Genomic DNA, 21,138 nt, shown 5'->3' on the forward strand with positions numbered 1-21,138 from the left:
GTGGCACCAGATCCAACACCACCTGTACCATTCGTACCAATTTGCGACATTGCGGCAGCTACGGCTGCGGTTACGGCAGCTTGGAACATAGTGGGATCAAACTGCGGAGGTGGTGGTGGTGTTGCGCTGCTGGAAGGTTTGGACTTTTTCTTTGGCGGCATAGTTCTGTCATAAGTTTGTAAAGATGAACAGACAGAAAGTCTCCAATAGCAGTGACAAGTCGGATGTTATTGAACTAGATTTTTCTGTATTATGTCCCGACTCAAGGGTATTTTGAGAGCAATTCATAATAAAAGTCCATATAGATAACTTATGAATTTAGTGGTAGTGACTCGAATGTAATCTTGTGATTTGTTCCATGTCTGATCCATTCCTAAGATCACCAGATATATACCAGTTGTGTGTAATTAAGGTTTAATAGGCCGTTGAACTTAATGAGTTTGCCATAGGTCCACAACCAAACAAGGAACATGACCCAAGGCGGACTCACCCTTTCTAAGTCGATCGTCTCTTAATTACACATAACCTTGAGGTATACATTAATAATTCTTAGAGTTACCATAAGCAAATCGTTTGTAAGTCCAAGTTATGAAATATTTGTTAAATTCCCCAATGAAATAAAATGTATACTAATTTCATTGATATAATCTAGTACATAAAGTTCTGGAAAGTTTGACCTTATAGAAGGTCCACATTACATTATGGTACAGAAAATTTCGACAGTGACACGACCCTCTTGAACGACGTAGTCTCTAAATTTGAAGGGTCGAATTCATGCATGAGAGAGGTAGTGTGTAAACGTATTCTAGTAGTTTGAGTCTTTATCGATTTGTCAGTAGTGTACACACTACTCGTGGTGGGTGATGTTTCGTGGGCCATAGAATGAAGGCATGAAAGTCTGCATTGACCTAACTCCTGCCCTGGCTTCTGTCATTTGATGTTCTGCCTTTACCACACGTTTTCTCCAACTCTGTTTGACGTTCCCCATACCCTCTAGTCTCGGCTCGAGTTGTGGTCACTTTCCTCTGAAAGGTTTGATGTGGTTTTTGATTTCATTCATGGCTTCTATCTAGATGAAGAAGGCGAATTGCGGTGATCTTGGTGGTAGCGCCGACCTCCATTATTCAGCTTACTGATGCTCGTGTTGGTACTCTCTTGTGAGTGATGCGGCGTGCTCTGACAAGGAGATTCATGTCTGCTACTCCTCCCCTGTTGAGGTTGTAAAAACCCCATCCATGCCATAAGGAGGGTGTTGACTTAGTTCCTAACTCCGTCTCTGTAAATCTACGACTCATTAAGGTGTTGGACCATGGAAGTCTCGTCGGGGTGTTCCTCTATTATTTCTTCAGTATCCTCTTCGAAGTTCTCTCCGTTTCTAACCACCATTTTCCTGGTTAGAAAGAATAGGGTCTCCTGGTAGTTGAGCTCCCACCGTGTTGTTCGTGCGAGAATTCGGGTAGAAGAGATAATTAATAGACGTCTAATCCTACAATTACTTATAAGGGGTGATCCTCATTAATCGCTTTTATAATCACATAGTGCACACCAGTTATACATAATCTGAGATAAAATAGAACTTCGAATAAATGAATCTACCCTAAATCCACAACCAAACAAGGACAGGAAGTAGAGAAACAGTCATAGATTCTGAGTGTATAATATCATTAATTATATATAACCTTAGCTTATGCACTTAATCATTATAGACCTACTCAACCGGGTTGTTTAGTTTTCACATAAGTTGGTTATAGTATCACAAAATACTCCTATAGTATTTTAATGTTTGCCTTATGTTTTCAATGTTTCTTTGTAGATAGAGTTGGTAAGTTTTTAGACTTGTTGCAACACCACAACCATTCCCGGGCATATGCTAATCACTTCTGGGATAGACATAGTTGATCATGCTATGTCATTCCCAAACCTGACCATACATCCCCAAGACTACTTGTGTCGTTCAATAATCACCACTTTTGTTTTGTTCTAGTAGGATAATGACCTCAGTATGTATACATGTATACTTTTAACAAGAAACTATTTCATTTCTAAAAGTGTAGTTATTTGAAAAACGTTTAATCAGATACTTTTAGTCCTAATGCATTTATAGTTTGTATATCTTATGTGGTTTGAGATACTTAGTTCACTATAAACAATGCTCTGATACCAATTTGTCACACCCCCAAACAAAGGATGGTGGAAACGTCCGGGGTGGAGGACTTCATGTATAATATCACAACAACGAGTATAATAATGCTCCAAGTAAAAACAACCAACATAAATATAATTGAAAAAGTTACACCATAGTATGAGTTTACATGTTTCCAAATCAATTACATTATGTTGACAAAAATGAAATGCTTAACGCCTTAGCGTTAATCCTCAAAAGCCGCTGATTTCCTGTTTTACTAATTCCCTGAGAATACAAGTAGTTTTGAAAAAGTGTGAACACTTAGGTTGGTGAGTTGATAAGAGTTTTATTTGATAAAGATGTCATTTTCCTTGTAAAGCGAATGAATATAATTCCGGAAAATCCTATATTTTTTTATAAAATGTGTAATGAAAGCTCCTATGTTATGAAATAATGTACACTATAAAAACCCATAGATTTTCTCTATAATCACCCAGTGTATATAAGTTATATAAAATTTAAGTTAAATAAATTTTCGAATATAATGGGTTTGCCCTAGGTCCACAACCAAACAAGGAACAAGAAGTAAGTTTGGCCCACCAATTCTAAGTCGATCGCAACTAAATTCTTATAACTCTAACATATACACTTAGAAATTATAACCGGAAACTAACAAACTCTAGATGAATAGTAGTGCAAATATCATAAAACCATTTTGTGTAAACCCGGTACTTGGTAATGTACCCCTTTACTTTATGAAAACCCGGTACTTTATAATGTACCCCTTTAGTTATGAAAACCCGGTACTTTGTAATGTGTACCTATTTGTATAGACCCAATACTTTGTATTTGTACCCCTTTTATATGAAAACCCGGTACTTTGTATTTGTACCTCTTTTATATGAAAACTCGGTACTTTATAATGTACCCCTTTGTATAGACCCGATACTTTGTATTTGCACCCCTTTTATATGAAAACCCGATACTTTGTATTTGTACCCCTTTTATATGAAAAGCCTTAGTAATGAGTTTGAAATGTAATTGTAACATAAACTATACCTATTATAGTTTATCATAATGTTTGTAATGCATATTCAACCTAACTATACCTATTATAGTTTAGCATATTTGTTTGTGGTGTATAATAGGCTTAACTATACCTATTATAATTTATTAATATTATTTGTAGTAGTAGTAACCCCTTGTATATGATTCGTACCTTTAGACTAGGCTAATAATATGTACTATCAACATCATATATATATATATATATATATATATATATATATATATATATATATATATATATATATATATATATATATATATATAGTAACACACGCCTTGCTCAGCAAGCTACAAGGTGCAAATGAAATTGTTAACCATTTTCTAGTTTTAACCTTGTTGTTCCTGTTCTTACAAAAATCATAGAAAAATCATTTGAAGTCGAAATCAGAATATGAAAATCCTGAGAGCTTAGAAAATGTGTCTATTTTATTCATAACTTTTATCATGATTTTTAGCGACCTTTGACTTGTGTAAAAATGTCCAACTTCTCAGAATGGTCCGAAGTGGTTTCTGAAATGATAGGCTGTTTTGTAAAAATCGCCATAAATTGTAGAAAAATTGTGTGGAGATGTGCAAGTAGTCATTAAAGGTATTAACCTGAACTATTTGCATATTAAACCGATTTGGAAAATAAAAAGTTTATGAAGGTCAAAACAGTCCGTGAATGGGACTCAACTTTCCTGTTGAAAGCTGATGATAGAGTTTAAGTTATATTATGGTGATTTAACTTGTATTCCCCCCCCCCCCCCCCCCCTTAAAACTTGCAGAAAACATGAAAGTGTTGGGTATGAACTTACCTTGTATGTTCTTAGTGGATTGATGTTGAAGAAAAGAAGTGTTCTACTCAAGAACACTTAGAAGATGCCTTGAAGATTCGAAGATCAAAAGTAGAAGAAAAGCTTGGATAATAGCCTTGAATCTCGAAATTTAGAGAGAGAATAAAGTTTGTTCTTTGGTGGAAAATGAGAGAAATGTGAGGAGAGAGGGAAGTTTTCCAGCCTTTGATCAAGGGTGTGGCTGGAAAAATGATGGAAAGAGTGCAATGAAAGGACTAGGTATGGTGGAAGGACAAGGTTTGGTCATGGAGTGGGCATGGGTGGTTGCTTGTGTCATACACTAAGGCAAGGTCAACACTCCACCAAGAATATTCCACCCACTCTTCTTTGATAAGGATTATACCCCAAGGGACCTTCGGGTTCGGCTCGCAGGCAGCTTCGGGTTCGGTTCTTAGCACCTTCGGTCCCTATGGTTTCGGTTCTTAACTGAGAGGCTTTGGTTCTAAAGGCTGTTTTTCCAATAATTAGTCCGTTTTAAGTGGTTTTTGACCCGGTTAAGGGTCGGTATGACCTGAATGATTTCAAAAAGTTATAGGAACTTTTGAGAGTGATTTGGGAGAGATTTTTTAATAGAGAGAGATAGAGTGAAAGAGATTGGGAGAGGCATCTTTTGTGACCTTTTTGAGTGTCCGGCTTCGCAACGCAAGGTCCGTAAACCCCGTTAAGCCATGTTTAAGGATCTTGCTTTCTCCCGATGAGTATGTAATAGTGTTTTATCGCTTTGGTCATTACTTACCACAATTTTAGGTTAAAGAAATCTACATACACGAACTTTCCAAATGATGATTTCTCATTTAAATAATGATTTGTACAGTAATTACATAACGTGAACCCTAGTATACAAGGGCTAATTGAGTTGACCAGTTTGACTTGTTGACTTTATTTGATTTTGACTTGACTAGAATTTGACGGTTGTCACATTGAAAGACCTACAACTGCTGATCGGTTCCTAAAGTCAGTCTTTCAGTTATAGTTATTAGACTTGTCCAAGTGGGAGACTATTGGTTTAGGTGTCTAAGTTCATAACTATTTTTGGAATGTACTTGAACCGATTAACATGGTCCATTTGGATTGCATGGCATTGCAACACTTGGATAGACTAAATGAAAGAAAGGACACTTAAGGATTATTAATATATTATAAGTTCTAATATATTAATAATATTATTTAATTAGTATTGATCAAAGAATTAATTTGGAATTAATTAAGTGATCATAAAGAGACTAATTAAATATATGAGGTTGATTGTGTAAATCATCTATTCTTATATAGTGGGCTAATGATCCATGGTTTGTATGGATTGGGCTAAAACCCATAAGGTGCTCCATGGATAGTCCATGGACGTTAAAACCCATGGATCATGGTGGAAATGAAAAGCCATGACGATTAGGGTTTACATGGTGTAACCCTACTTGTGCCACAACTATATAAAGACCCCTATACTAGCAAAATCGGACTTGTACAAACAAGAAAGAGGGATAGCCAATTTTTGAGGTGTTAGTGAAATTCTCTCAAGGTTATTCCAATCGTTGTGGTGTTGTGTGAGACATTTGAGGCATCACACTTGAGGTGCTAGGCTCACAAGGTTCTCAAGGAATCCAAACAACAAAAAGGTATGTTCTTCTTTTAGCATTTATGTTTAAAAGTTTCCCATGCTATGCTAGATAGGTTAAGAACCTTGAAAAACAATTTTGCATGTATCTTAGTAAAACATAGATCCAAGGTTTCTAGGGTTGCATGTACACCCTAAGAGTGTTAGAATGCTCAAAACCCTTCAATCAACACCAACGAGACCACAAAGGATATATACTTAGGGTGCACTCTCACGTTAAGTAATCGTTAATTCCTAATCAACTTGATGTCGATAGATATTAGGAGCTTTGATGTGATTATAGGCATGGATTGGTTAAGCTCCACCATTCCGACATTATGTACCACGAGAAGCTCGTGTGCCTTCACCTCCCTAACCATGAAAACCCGAATCGTTTATGACCATAAGCCTGGCATCAATTTTTGTCTAATCTCGTGCATCAAGGCACAAAAAGGAATCATGCATTTCTCGCTCACGTTGTGGATAAAGCAAAAGAGGAAGTAAACATTGAAGATATCCCAGTGGCATGCGACTTCCCGGACGTACTTACTGAAGATTTTCCATGATTACCCCCAGAAAGATAGGTCGAATTTCGAATCGACCAAATACAGGGAGCCACATTAATTGCCAAATCACCCTACATGTTAGCTCCAGTGAGCCTTGCCAGGATTTCCCTGATATCTTCTGACCATATTCAAAGCAAAGGCAACATCAGGGCGAGTACAAGTCATAGCATACATGATCGAGCCTACAACAGAAGAGTATGGTACTCGACTCATCAGATCTATCTCAACCTCTGTACTCGGACATTGAGTTTTACTCAGTCTGGCATTACACTGGATAGGTAACTCACCTTTCTTGGAGTTATGCATGTTGAACCTTTTCAACACTTTGTCCACATAGGTGCTTTGACTAAGTCCAATTAGTCTTTTACTCATGTTTCTCAAAATCCTTATCCCTAGGATATAGGCAGCTTCTCCAAGGTCCTTCATAGCGAAACACTTCCCAAGATAGGACTTTACTTCCTACAGGGTTGGAATGTCATTTCCTATGAGTAGTATGTCATCCACATATAGTACCAAAAAGCTGACTATACTCCCACTAGCCTTGATATAGACACAAGGTTCATCTTCACTCCTTGAAAAGCCAAATTCTTTGACTTTCTCATCGAAGCAAAGATTCCATCTGCGAGGTGCTTGTTTCAATCCATAAATTGATTTCTCAAGCTTACACACTCTATTGGGGTACTATGTAATGACAAAACCCTCTGGCTGAACCATGTAAACATCTTCAACCAACTTTCCATTAAGGAAAGTGGTTTTGACATCCATTTTCCATATTTCATAATCATGAAATGCAGTAATGGATAACAGAACCCTAATAGACTTAATCTTGGCCACTGGTGAAAAGGTCTCATCATAATCAACTCTCGGAGTTTGAGAATAACCTTTGTAACTAGTCGTGCCTTGTAAGTGTGTAGATTACCATTCATGTCGGTCTTCTTCTTGAAGATCCATTTGCACCCAACTGTCTTACGATCAGGTACTTTGTCAACCAAGTTCCAAACTTGATTGTTATACATGGATTGTATCTCGCTGTCCATAGCCTCTTTCCATTTAGCAGCCTTAGGGCCTGCCATGGCTTCCGTGTAATTGTTAGGCTCATCCAGACTCACCAGTGTCTCATCACTGATAAGTGTCTCACCTTCCGCAGTAATATGGAAACCATAGTAATGCTCAGGTGCAATCCTAACTCTGGTGGAACACCTCAGAGTTACAGATTCTTCAGTCGGCTCAACAGGAGCTTCCTCCTCAGGTTGAGGGCTAGGGGTAGGTTCGTTCACCACTTGACTCTTGAATTTCCTCAAGGTCAATTTCCTCCCACTGTCTCCTTGGCTTATGAATTCTCTCTCTCACTCTCAAAAGACTCCTCTTCTTGTTACAAAGACCACATTATCACTGGGTCTGTAGAAGATGTAACCAAAGAATTTCTATGGGTAGCCGATGAAAATACACCTTTCGCTTCAGGGTTAGAGCTTATCGTTACTCTTGCATCTCTCGAAAGCATCACAACCCCAAATCTTGATGTGGTCTATATTGGGAACTTTTCCAGTCCACACCTCGTGAGGTGTTTTGGCAACCTTCTTTGTAGGAACTAGATTATGGATATGGGCGACAGTCTCTACGGCATACCCCCAAAATGAGACTGGTAGCGAAGCTCAACTCATCATGGAACGAACCATGTCCAACAAGGTCCGATTGCGCCTCTCAGCTACACCATTCAACTGTGGTGTCCTAGGAGGTGTCAATAGTGAGACAATCCCACATTCCTTAAGATAGTCAAGGAACTCAATACTAAGATACTTACCACCATGATCGGATCGAAGCATCTTAATGTTTCGGCCCAACTGATTCTCCACTTCTTGCTTAAACTCTTTGAATTTCTCAAAGATTTCAGACTTATGCTTGATTAAGTAGACATATCCATATCTACTAAAATCATTAGTAAAAGTCACATAGAACCGATTATCATCTCTTGTGGCAGTTCTGAAGGGTCCACACACATCCGTGTGTATGAGGTCCAACAAACCTTCCCCCCTAGCACAAGTACCAGTAAAAGGTGACTTTTTCATTTTATCAAGCAAACAAGATTCACAACTATCATCTGACTTTAGATCAAATGACTCCAAGACTCCATCCTTTTGGAGTTGGCCTATGAGTTTCTTGCTTACATGTCCAAGAAGACAATGCCATAAAGATGCTTTATCTAAGCTAGTGGAAGAGTCAATACATAGTACATTATTTACTAGATTATCTACAACAGATACAGTTTCATACACACCATCACAAGGTAATGCTTTAAAATAAAGAACATTATTAAAGAAAGAATGAATACTACCATTATTATTATCAAAATAAAAGGTAAAACCTTGTTTATACAATGCTTGAAAGGAAATAACATTTCTTGACATTTCAAGCGAATAATAACATTTATTCAAATCTAATGTAAACCCACTATTTAGCACTAAGGAATAAAATCCTATCTTGGTGATAGGTGAAGCTTTCCTGTTTCCCATGATCAAGTTTATCTTTCCCTGCTCCACATTCTCACTTCTTCTTAGTCCCTGCAAATAACAACATATGTGAATACCACAACCTGTATCAAGGACCCAAGACTTAGAATGAGGTGAGTTATTAGACAATATAGTGTATATACCTGCATGGTTGGGTTTTACTTTCCCATCCTTCAAATCTTGCTGGTACTTTGGGCAGTTTCGCTTCCAGTGACTTTTCATGGCAATAGAAGCATTCAGCCTCATTAGGGTTAGCAGAAGGAGTGACAAAACCTTTCTTGGTTTTGCTTGAAGAGGAGCCTTCAAGGGTCTTACCCTTGGTACCCTTAGGATGGTTCTTTCTCTTCTTCCCTTTGCCATGCCCGATTGCCAAGACATTGGCCGCTGTTGGAGTAGGAGTAGGAGTAGTAACAACCGACTTACCCTTTAGACCACTTTCGGTGGTCTTCAAGAGTCCTTGAAGTTTGCTGAGGGTGACTACTTCCTTGTTCAAGTGATATGTCATGCAGAATTGATCATAACACGATGGTAACGAGTGCAAAATGATGTCTATTGCTAACTCCTCGGGGAAGTTCACATTCAGCTTCATTAGACGGTCCACATACCTTTACATTTTCTGCATGTGGCCCATGATGGGTTCACCATCCTTCATTTGGGTTGTTATCATGGAGGAGATTATTTCGTATCGCTCTTGATGAGCACTTTGATGGTAGCGGTCCATCAAGTCCTGGTGCATCTCAAAAGGATAATAGTCCTCATAGGACTTTTGGAGCTCGACTGTCATGGTGGCCATCATAATGCATGCCATTTTTGTAGCATCTCTTTCATGTACCACATATTCAACAAGCTCTTCAGGAGTAGCAGTTTGGTCGGGTACCTTCAGCTCTCTGTCGAGAACATATTCTTTGTTCTCATACTGAGTGACCATCCTGATGTTTCTGATCCAATCTGTAAAGTTGGACCCATCAAATATGACTCTCCCACAAAGATTCATGAGAGAGAAGGAGCTAGTAGGGTTTGAGCCAGAAGCATTGTTATTTGAAGACATCTGAAAAGAAGAGGAAATAGATTAGATTAGATTAGATATGGAGATAGTCATTAATAAAAACACCCAAATGTAATATTAAGGCTAGGACCCAACACAATATTTTATAACTTAGAAAAGGGATGCCGTAATCTAAGCTATAAGATATTTGAAGGTAGTTGAATGACGATTCAACAATTTCCACCATGAAAAACGAAATATTTAATTAGGTTTTAATTGGTTTAGAAAGTCCTAGATTCTTTGAGATTCATAGAACTTTTCTTCAATGACATGTTTCAATCTCGAGTGTGCCCTTCAAGTTTTGTGACTGGGATGCCGAGGATCACAAAACAAGGTGTGAAGTAACCATGCAAATTACTTGGTACCCTTAATGTTTTACCCCTCAATCGATGTGCCAGTTAACCACACACGCTCCATCGATACTATGATAAACAATGAGTCACCCTTTACCTACCTTGTTAAGTTCAAATTAGTGTGCTGGTTAACCACACATGCTCCACTAACGACTTAGACAAAGTGTAAATTGTAATTTCATTGATTAGCACCTTATATACATTTTCCTAAAGTAACTAAGATTGAGAATTTAATAAAAGCATTTAGCTACTTTATAATTATCATTATACTTTTAATGAGAATTTATAAGTCCTTGTCCTACCTGTTCGGCTAACGACCCTCCACCGACCAAGGAAGCGGTGGGTGAGAGTGGACTCCCATTAAGTTGCCATTTTATAGGCAACAACCTTATACCCCCCTTATATACCGGCTTCGTGAATGAGGCGTGCTAGCGGTAATATGACTTGATCTTATACATATATATATATATATATATATATATATATATATATATATATATTATTAACTTATAATATTATAAAGTATAAAGGTTGAATTTTAACTTTTAAAATTCTAAGGGTTGGAACTAAAGTTTTAATCATGACTTTACTTGTTCCAAAACTTGAGGGCAAGCTTTGTAAACTTTCAAAACTTTGCATTTCTTATAACTTATGAATTTAATTGAGTATTAAAAATGAAGACTCTTCATTTTTATAACCCTTGTGTTCTTTTAATGGTTGTTATTAAAGTGTGACCTTTGGATTTCCATAACTTGAAGACAAGTTATGGACTCCATTAAAACACATAATGATCAAGAATTAAACTACTAAGTAGGTTACAAACAACTCCTATAATCATCTAATCTTCATAAGTTCAAGAATATGAATATGAACATTTCAAGAATCATAAATTACTCATAAAACTTGTAATTTTGATAATAGCCATTGAAAATGAATTAGCATAAACATTACACCATCTAAAACAAGTTTTATAACATGATGTGTGTAAAATACACTGGTTTTATTCCTACTTTAACAATATAGATTTAACAGACAAAGGCAGTGAACCTGTCTTTTAGTGGTAAAGTTGGATAAGTAAGGTGTCGAACTCAGGGAACGGAAATTAAACTAATAACTAATTTTAACTAAACAAGTAATAAAATTAAAGGGTTTTCTCTAGTTTTACAAGACTAGAAACTTAAACACACATTTAACTAATCAACTAAAGCAAGTAAAAATTCACCAAATTTAATAAAAGGGTTTCTGTTTAGGTCCAACCAATTCACTCCTATGGCTAATTTTATGATAAGATAATAAATTAATTGTTATTGGTTACCAACTATAGTGGTTAGATTCGTATTCACTATTACCAACCCTTATAAAATTAATCAATTCAAGTAGTGGCCAATTGTTTAAACTAATTAACTCCCTAGTTCAATTATTTGGATTAAACAAGATTTGTAATTGGTTAATCAAATTAGTAATTCAACTAACCTCTTGTTTGTTGGTTTCTCAAACAAGCTCACACATTAATTTACCCATTCTCTAATTAATCCTAGTTTCATATTCACTAATCCTAGGCATATAATGGAGTGTTCACATAAATCATATGAGGTTAACAATTAAGAGATGTTCATGCAGCCTAATTGTCTTCCAATTAACAGAAAATAGTTATGGTTAATGCATAAGGGTCTTTAACAAAATTAATTTAATAAAATCACCAATAATCAATCAATCAAAGTATAAATCAAACCATAGGAGTAACTTGGTTTTTCCTCATTCGCAAGTTATCGTCCAAGAAAACCAGAAAAGTCCCCCAATTCGGAATAAGATCCTTTATTTATACTTATCACAAAACAGGGGCAACTCGGCGAGTAGGTCTTCAACTCGCCGAGTACCTTTGAGAAATCCGTGTACGGTAAGGATTCTGGACATTACTTCGTGAACATTCTTCGGAACTCACCGAGTAGCTCCAGGTTTTCTCTTCTTTCTTCATTCTCCAGCTTCTGATTGCTTCTCCATCTTCCTTTTTGCTTCCAAGCATGTCTTCTGGACTGAAAATATAATTTAGACATTATTAAGTACCTTTTTGTCCATATTATGCAAATAATTAGCTAATAATTGATAAAAATCTATACTAAACATATGGCTAATTATGCACATATCAAAATACCTCACACTTGACTTTTTCTTGTCCCCAAGCAAAACTGAATTTTAGCATATTAAGACCACATAAGACAACTCCAATTGAACCCAACCATTATGTCAAAACCGCAACGCATGCATTTGTTTCTAAAATTTTTCTAAAGACCCCTAATATTCCAGATACTTACAATCGTCATAAACATTCGCCCACTTATTCCAAACATTACTCATTTATGCATCCCTCCGAATCCATCCGCAGAAAACTTCCTAACCTCAAGGTATTTTTGATTGAGCAACCCAAGCATACATAATCTATGAAATTACAATTTATGATACCACTATGGAGCCCTTTGGAGTCCTTACTTCTTTGACAATTTGATCTTTGATTTTTGGGTATCTTCAATTTTTTTTTTTGAATCTTCAGAATTTTGATCTTCATACTTTGACTTTGATGTTCCAAAAATTCTTCAAACTTTTAATTTCTTATAATTCTCTCTCTCTCTCTCTCTCTCTCTCTCTCTCTCTCTCTTTCTCTCTCTCTTTTCATGTAACTCGCTTCTTTTTTATTTTTTTCACTCAAAACCCTACATTCTTAAGCGTGGGCGCTCAAATTCAACCTTTATTGGTTAAAAATAAAATTTTTCCTGGATACATTTCCTGTACACGATGCTAAACATGTTGCATCCTTCGGACTAAGCAAGGTCGTGTTTTTGTCCCATGATTTCACTAGAATAAGGAGGCCACAAATGCACTAGAACGTATATAGGCTCAACTAAATATTTGGGTCTTCATGAGATTATCAACATAATTCTAACATGGAATCCTAATTACTTTTATCAAAATTTTCTAAGTTAAGCCCTAAGTAAAAAAAAATTTATGCAAGATTTTTGAAAATAAACCTAAATTAGGATTCTAAGTTAACTAAAATGTAACCAACCCCCTACCCACACTTAATTCATGAAATGTCCCCATTGCATGTTATGCATGAAAAGAAAAAATAGGAAATATAAAGGAAACTTGGAACAAACTCCCCTGGGATAGCAATCGCGAGGCTGATCATCTTCAGTTACGCTCCTACTTCGAATGACTTTAAACATGGGAACAGCTCATCCATGCCTTGGGTGTCATGTCGCGTGTGGTAAACATCTAAATAGCTCCAAATGCTTAGGAACTTTATCATCATCCTGGAATGAATCTCCACGAAATCTTCCAGGAATGAATCTGCATGAAACTATGGATAATAGCTGCAGTAAATGTGCCCAAAACAGATTTTGAGTGTGAAATGTTAAGGGACTCGGCGAGTGAAGCGTGAACTTCGCGAGCAAATCGGCCCCCAACAGAAAATCGTGGATATACACATGAACTTGGCGATTACCATAGATGCACTCGGCGAGTACGATGCTGAGTCGAAAATTAATTTTTCTTCTGTTTATTCTTGGTTGAGGTGCTGAAAGAAGATACTTCAGTGACTCTTCTTCTATTTCCTTCAGTAATAACACATTTTGTCACTCTTATTCCTAACGGACTCAACCTTAAATATAACATTTCGCATTCTCATCTCAACCAATCCTTACTTTAGCCTTGACCAATGAACCTGAAAAACAAATAACCACAAGTGAAAGCTAACAAACAAAGTCCTAATAAAAATCCGAGTGCATCAAAGTTCAACATCAAACAAAATAAAACACATCCAAATAAAAACAAATTTCATGCATCTTCTTCCATGTCCGCCCCTCCTGCTCCACTTCCACTTGCTTGGGTGTTTCACCTTTGCATACGCTCCCCCAACTCATGATGTATGGATATCCGGGCCCGGGACTTGGAGCAATGTTCAATTGTTGAAAAGATAGTTGAATGACTCATTATTATAGTTAACACCTCTTTCAGTATCATCCAAATACCTCCTATACTCCACATTATTCCACCCTTGATTCTCGTCTTCCACTGGGATAACCGGTGGATCTTCTCGGACCGGTTCGCTCCTTTGCCTAACTCTTCTTCCCGGCTCATCGGGAAGAATCACCTCATCTTCTAGTGGGATTGCAAATGAATCCCCAAACTTTTCCACGATCCTTACCCTCCGGAATAATGTAGTGCTAAATAGAGGAGGAGAAATGACTGTTAATGCCCTTGCCTCTTGCGTATCCAAAATCCCATACGATCTTGCGAGTCTTGTAACAAACATACGCCCATTAATTTTGGAGGTAATCTTTTCTTTCGCCGCACCATCCGCAAGATATTTGGCCAAATAATAAGGCAAGTTGCAAAAAACTTCCGGGGTGATTATGCTCCATAAGTAGAAGATGTCGAGAGTAGGAACTTTGTCATCATCCTTCCTCATGTTGATGGTGCTAGCAATGAGCCGATGGATGAGACGATGGATAGGAGAATGGATATGGTCTTCCTGAGTAGAAGAGGGAATATAAACCCGATTTGCAATAGTATTCCACCAAGTGGAGGCAACAACTTCCTTGGGAAGATCCTTGTGACATTGCTCCAAAAATGTTTCAAAGTTCTTTGTCATAATGATGTTTTGATCATAGAGGCCTACCCTCCAAGCAAGTTCTGCTATGCTACACTGGTGCAGCTCCCCTCCAAGACAAAAACTGATAGCATTTGGGTTATAATATTCACTACCACCCCGGAATGAGATAGTAGCAAAGAATTCCCAACACAGTTGTGCAAACACGGGTTCTTGTATTTTGAACAGCTGCAACCACCCATCACAGATTATTGTTGTTCCTCCTACTTCAAAATATTTCACCAAATAAGGTGTCAACTCCTCTTCCAACCCAGTTTTACCCAACCAATCCCAATCAACTGCATTGGGGAGGTGAATCACTTTCTGTTTCAGCACCTCCAATATGTTTTTCGCCCTAACTTGCGAAGATCTTGAAGTAATTTGTGGAAAGGCAAGCCATGGAATGTCTCCGTAACTTCCTCCTCTAGAGCTTTGGCCTCTTCTGGGCATGATTTCTGCAGAACAACATCAAGAAAACAATAGCAAACAAAACCCATAAATTAAAATAAACCATAACAGGTTTATGATGTCATTTACTCGCCGAGTTCATGAACTACTCGGCGAGTAGGATGAACTGAGATTGTAGATTTCGATCGGTCCATATTGTGTCCATCAAAACACATATATTTGCATAGGGGTTTGCTGTTCTAAGTCTTTTAAGCATAAATCCACAAGAAATTTTTGTCCAAATCCTCCTAATTCATCCTAAAATCGAAACCCTAAAATTGGAGTAAACCCCCAAATCCGGATTTTAGCAAAATAGGAACTAAAGACTGTTAAAGTTGTGTCCTTTAGCAAGAATACAAAGGAAAAATCATACCTTTTTCTTTGTAGATGAAGATTCAACAAGAAATCAAAGGAATGGCTTGAGAGAAAATTGAATTCTCGACGAGTATGATTGGGAGGCGGCTGGTGAAAATGAGTAGGGTAAAAGAAACCTTTATCTAAAGATTGTAAAAATCTGATTAAATTCTTGTACTCGTCGAGTAGGAACACCTACTCTCCTAGTAGAAACGCGTGTTCGCGATTTTTTGTGGATTTTAGAAAGTACTCGCCGAGTAACTGACGAACTCGGCGAGTTCATCATTCAGTTTGAAAAAACTCGATTTTTTTAAAGCCACCACCCCACACTTTGAGCATTGCTTGCCTTGAAGCAATCATTTTAAGCATAATCTCAGAAGAAGATTGAAAAGAAAACAGATCCTAAAAGCGAAAAACAAAAAAGAAAAATAAAGGGAAGAGAAATGCAAACTCTAAACTCGGGTTGCCTCCCGGAAGCGCTTTTTTTTAAGGAGTCGTTAGCTAGACTCCTTCCCGGTCTACGTTTCTGCCATGCCTTCCAGCAGAATCTCTTCTTCAAGTTCTTCATTCCTCGGAATCCCTTCTTCATATTTTTTCACCATATGTTCATTATCTTTGAAAAGAGTGCCATATCTTGATAATAACTCGATAGCTCCGTGTGGAAAAACTTTGTTCACTATAAATGGACCATCCCATCATGACTTTAGCTTGCCCGGAAAGAGTTTGAGCCTTGAATTAAAAAGTAACACTGTTTGCCCTTCGTGAAAGTCTTTATTACGCTTGATTCTTTGCCAACTCTTGGTTTTTTCCTTATAAATCAAGGAACTTGTGTAAGCCTCATTTCTAAGTTCTTCAAGAGCATTCATTTGCATCAACCGGTTGTTTCTAAGTTCAGCTACATCAAAATTGCACATTTTTAAAGCCCAAAAAGCTTTATGTTCTATTTCTACTGGTAAATGACATTGCTTCCCATAAACTAGCCTATATGGTGTAGTACCAATAGGTGTTTTGAAAGCTTTTCGGAAGGCCCAAAGTGCATCATCTAACCTATCCGACCATTCTTTTCGATTGCTACCCACCGATCTCTCCAAAATTCTTTTTAATGCTCTATTCGTCCCTTCAGTTTGCCCATTAGTTTGTGGATGGTAAGATGCAGAGAATTTATGGGTTACCCCATATTTCCTTAACACCTTTTCTAATTGATCATTAGCAAAGTGAGTGCTTCGGTCACTAATAAGGGCTTTAGGAACTCCAAATCTTGAGAGTAACTTTTTTAGAAAGCGAACCATCACTCGGGCATCATTAGTTGGTAAAGCTTGTGCCTCTGCCCATTTGGATACATAATCAACCGCCACCAAAATATATTTGTTTCCTTTTGACATTGGAAATGGTCCCATGAAATCGATCCCCCATACGTCAAACACTTTTCACACACTTGAATACTATGTTGCGGCATCTCATTTCGGGATGATATGTTTCCCGCTCTTTGGCATGCATCACACTCTTTGACATATTGGGTAGCATCTTTAAAAATTATGGGCCAATAAAACCCAATATCAAATATCTTCTTAGTCGTGTAATGTGCTCCATGATGTCCACCGGTGGGCCCGCTATGGCAATGCTCCAAAATTTCTCGGCTTTCATTGCCAAATACACATCTCCTTATGATCCCATCCGCGCAGCTTTGAAAAAGATATGGCTCGTCCCAAATGTAGTATTTTATTTCTGAAAATAATTTCTTCTTTTTTTGGCGAGTAAAATCTTTTGGGATGTACTTGGTAACTAAGTAGTTAGCTATATCTGCAAACCAAGGCTCTTCCCCCGTGGTCACTAAAATGTACTCGTCCGGAAAGTCATCCCCAATTTTATCTTCTTCCAATGCTTCCAAATGCGGGTTTTCGAGTCTTGATAAGTGGTCGGCAACTATATTCTCCATTCCCTTCTTATCACATATCTCGATATCAAATTCTTGTAGAAGTAGAACCCAACGTATCAATCTTGGCATTGCATCCTGCTTGGCAAACAAGTACTTAATAGCAAAGTGGTCAGTAAAAACAGTGGTTTTAGATAAAACAAGATAAGGGCGGAATTTGTCAAAAGCATACACCACGGCTAGTAATTCTTTTTCAGTTGTGGTGTAATTTTCTTGGTCCGGATTCAAAGTCTTGCTTGCATAATAAATGGGTCGAAAGTGCTTATCAACCCTTTGGCCAAGGAAAACTCCTAATGCAAAGTCACTTGCATCACACATTATTTCAAAAGGTAGGTTCCAATTCGGGGCAATAATGATCGAGGCATTAGTTAATTTTTCTTTCAGAAATTCAAAGGCGTCTAGACACTCTTTAGTGAAATTAAATGGTGCATCTTTTAAAAGCAACTGTGTTAGAGGTCTAGCTATTTTAGAAAAATCTTTTATGAAACGGTGGTAAAAACCCGCGTGTCCTAAAAAACTGCTAATCCCCTTTACATTAGTTGGTGGAGGTAATTTAGCAATTGTATCTATTGTTGCCCGATCCACCTCAATCCCCGATTTGGATACCTTGTGGCCCAAGACTATACCCTGTTTAACCATAAAGTGACACTTTTCCCAATTGAGGACTAAATCGGTTTTTTTCACACCTTGCAAGCATTAAATCAAGGTTAGCAAGACAATTATGGAAGGAAGATCCAAAAACAGAAAAATCGTCCATAAATACTTCCATGAATTTTTCCACCATGTCATGGAATATGGCCGTCATGCACCTTTGAAATGTCACAGGTGCATTGCATAGCCCAAAGGGCATGCGGCGATTGGAAAAAGTCCCATTCGGGCAAGTGAAAGTAGTCTTTTCTTGGTCCATTGGGTCTATGGGTATTTGGAAGTAACCCGAAAATCCATCTAAGAAATAATAGTAGCTATGGCCGGACAATCTTTCAAGCATTTGATCAATAAATGGTAAAGGAAAATGGTCTTTACGAGTGGCATCGTTGAGCTTTCGATAATCGATGCACACTCGCCAATCGGTTACCGTTCAGGTCGAAATAAGCTCGTTCTTCTCGTTTGTTACGACCGTCATCCCTCCTTTCTTGGGCACCACTTGAACAGGACTAACCCATGGACTGTCAGAAATAGATTAAATGATCCCCGCATCTAAAAGCTTGACTACTTCCTTCTTGACCACTTCTTGCATGTTCGGGTTCAATCTTCTTTAGTGTTGCACTACCGGCTTTGCTTCTTCTTCCGGGTTGATCTTGTGAGAGCAGTATGAGGGGCTTATTCCCTTGATCTCGGTGATACTCCATGCAATGGCACTCTTCCTCTTCTTTAGGACTTGAACTAGTTCTTCTTTTTCAGATTTGGAGAGGTCAGAAGCTATTATAACAGGTTTTTATTAACCATCTTCAAGGAATGCGTACTCCAAGTGATCTGGTAGTGCCTTGAGCTCAATTTTTGTGTTCTGCATGCTGAACACGTCAAGTCCAGTGAGGGGACTCATCGAGTCCTAGGCAAAATTCACGATATCTCGGGATTCTTCAAATGGACTCGACGAGTAGGTCGTGTCTACTCGGCGAGTAGGCTGTTCAATGGTCTTTATTAATTCATTATAATCAGCTTCTTCCAGCAGTCTCTCTATTTCTAGTAGGTCTTTTTCAACATCAAGTTCTTCATCAAAGATGATGGTCGACTTGTTTGGTTCTTCATTATCCCATTCCTCCATCAATTCATCCAACATATCAATTGAAAATGCCATGTCATCACTATTCATTGCATGCTTCATGGCTTGATCAACCCTGAAAGCGACTGATTCATCCCCTACCCGTAGAGTAAGTTTTGAATCTCGCATGTCAACTATAGCGCTTGCTGTGTTAAGGAAAGGTCTTCCAAGGATGATCGGGACTTGAGGATCTGCTTCCATGTCTAGAATTATAAAGTCCGTGGGAAACACGAACTTGTCTACCTTCACCAATAGATCCTCACATATTCCTCTTGGAAATGTAACCGTTTTATTTGCTAAGTGGATTGCCATTCGAATTGGCCTTTGTTCCGGGAGATCTAATTTCTTGAAAAATGAATATGGCATGAGATTTACACTTGCTCCTGAATTAGCCAAAGCATGAATGGTGGCCAAATTCCCAAATTGGCAAGGCAAAGTTAAGCTTCTCGGGTCACCCTTCTTCTTTGGTAATTTGTTTAACATGGAAGCTAAGAAATTCTCATTAAGAACTACTTCCTTCACTTCTTCCATCTTCCTTCTATTGGTTAGAAGCTCCTTGAGGAATTTGGGGTATTTCGGCATTTGTGCAACTGCTTCGATGAATGGTATATTAATTTGAAGAGCCTTGATGTGGTCTAGAAACTTCTGGTAGTCTTCTTCCTTCTTTTCTTGCTTAGCTTGGGCTGGAAATGGAAATGGAGGCTGATATGGCTTTGCAGTAGGCTAACTTTTCTGAACAGGCATCGGACTCGTCGAGTCCATATTCGGGACTCGGCGAGTAGGGTCTAGGTTTAGCAGATTTTGTATTTTGGCTCTGTTTTTCTGCATCCTCATTTTGTAAGTTCTTGGGCTCTTCATTCTGTATAGGCGCCAGAGGGGTAATTATCTTCCCACTTCTAGTTGTTACGATATTTATATGTGCGCCTTTTGGGTTGTTTTCGGTTTTACTAGGAAGTTCTCCCAATGATCATTGATTAATTTGTTGGGCAAGTTGCCCCAGCTGCGTCTCAATGTTGTGGATAGATGCTTGTTGATTTCTAAGCATTGTGCTTGCCTCTTGTATTGCAGCATCATGGTCATTGTGTCTCTTTTCTGTAGCAGCTACAAATTTAGTAAGCATCTCCTCCAAACTTGGTTCTTTCTTGCGCATGCTCCTCCTTTTGGTAAAAACCTATTCCTTTTTGTTTATATTTCTGCTCCTTATCCTTCTTGTACTCATCATAAGGAAGCCATTCTTTCTTGGGTTTTCGCCAATCTTCATCATATCGGTCACCACTTGAGTAACACACTTGCACCTTCTTATTCCCATTCTCGTCCAAGTCACAATCTCTAGTAAGATGAGGTCCATTGCAATTCTCACAACCCACCCGAATAGCATGTATCGTTTGATCCACTTTATCCATCCTCCTATCCATGGTTTTCAACAAAGCCATAACTGCTGACAAATCTTCCAAAGCTGCATAAGCTGATCTCCTCGTCACATTATTCATTGGATTGTGGTATTCTCTAGAATGCTTAGAGAATTCTTCAATTAGTTGCTTTATCATCGGGGGTGCTTTATTTGTGAGTGGACCTTGTGAGTCAAGTAATTGTCTTGTTGTAAAATTCACTACATCATAGAAAATGGAGACTTCTTGTTGACGATTAAGGTCGTGATGTGGGCAATTCCTTAGTAAACTCTTGTACCTTTCCCAAGCCTCATAAAGTGACTCTCCATCTTGTTGTTCAAAGTTGGGTATAGCTTTCTTTAACTTAGATATCTTGGAGGTTGGGCAAAATTGATCAATAAACTCTTCTTTCATCTTGGCCCATGTAGTGATGGATCCGGGGGGAAGTGACTTGAGCCAATCCTTTGCATCACCCTTCAATGTAACCAAAAGCATGCGAAGCAGTTGAGTTTCGTGAG

At 38.0% G+C, this 21,138-nt stretch overlaps 1 non-coding gene across 1 annotated transcript; it reads left to right on the forward strand.

The window, feature by feature from the left end:
* The first annotated feature begins 20,879 nt into the window (after window positions 1-20,879).
* LOC111895247 (small nucleolar RNA R71) lies at window positions 20,880-20,986 on the forward strand. The gene has a single exon (XR_002851505.1). It is a non-coding gene; the product is annotated as a small nucleolar RNA R71 (small nucleolar RNA).
* Window positions 20,987-21,138: the final 152 nt, after the last annotated feature.

Source organism: Lactuca sativa, chromosome 5, assembly GCF_002870075.4.
Source record: "Lactuca sativa cultivar Salinas chromosome 5, Lsat_Salinas_v11, whole genome shotgun sequence".
Lineage (NCBI taxonomy): Eukaryota > Viridiplantae > Streptophyta > Magnoliopsida > Asterales > Asteraceae > Lactuca > Lactuca sativa.